Below are 1,066 nucleotides of genomic sequence, written 5' to 3'. Positions count from 1 at the left end.
CGCAATATTTTCAAAATTAGTTAGGGGGGTAGATGGGATCTCTCATATATGTGATGCAAATCTAGCATCCAATATGAATTTTAAGAATTGATATTTAATTCAAAAAACTTGCGTGTAAAAATTTACACTCGAACAAATATATATATGCATATATATATATATATATACGTAGTTTTCCGCACAACATCCTGCGATTGGCTCGGATGACCGTAATTATTTCTTAGTTTAGTAACTTATCGAGCTTCAATAAGCTTTATTTGTTAAAAGAAAAATATATTATACTTTTAAAAAAATATATTATACTTTAAACACAAGTATATTATAGTCTCTTATATTTTAACAAATGTATTATATATATTTAACATATATTATACTTTAACATATATTTTATTATACTTCAAAACTAATACAATTCAAAACTGATACATTTTTATCATCAATAAAATATATATACTAAATATATATTTTATTGATTATAAAAATGTATTAGTTTTGAATATTTGTGACGTATGTATTGTGTTTTTCCAGCGTCTTGAGAATTTAGCTTTGTGATATAAATGTATTTGAACATATGTTTCAGTAATACAGTTTATCAATTTTATCCTGTCATTGTCAAAGATATCTTAGTTTTTCATATGTTCGAACATAGAATCGTGCGTAAAACTATGATTAATCACAGCGTTAAAAATTTTTAGCATCAAGAAATCTTTGATATTTGTTTTTACAAAAATAAGATGATTATTTTTCTTTATAATTTTTTCACTCAACCTACTTTTTTATTTAATTCTATTAAAAAATACCGTTAGTTTGTTTTATTTCCTTGCACTGACTGCTACTCTACAGGTTATTTTCAGGAACTAAAACAAATCTTGTATATCACTTGGCACTTGTGCAAGCACATGAAAGAAAGAAAAACAGTACATGAGCAGAACAGAAGTATATCTTCTGTCTCTCAGATCTTGCTCACAGCTCGTCGCTGCTATTCTCACTCCATATCTATAAGCTTTATGAGCGCCAATAAAACGCCTTTTCTCGTATACAGGATTACTTATGAGACCTCACAAAA

This window comes from Pseudomyrmex gracilis, unplaced genomic scaffold (assembly GCF_002006095.1).
Source record: "Pseudomyrmex gracilis isolate BER0280 unplaced genomic scaffold, ASM200609v1 scaffold_1603, whole genome shotgun sequence".
In the NCBI taxonomy this organism is placed as follows: Eukaryota; Metazoa; Arthropoda; class Insecta; order Hymenoptera; family Formicidae; genus Pseudomyrmex; species Pseudomyrmex gracilis.
The sequence above is the reverse complement of the archived record's forward strand: the minus strand, read 5'-3'. Positions refer to the sequence as shown.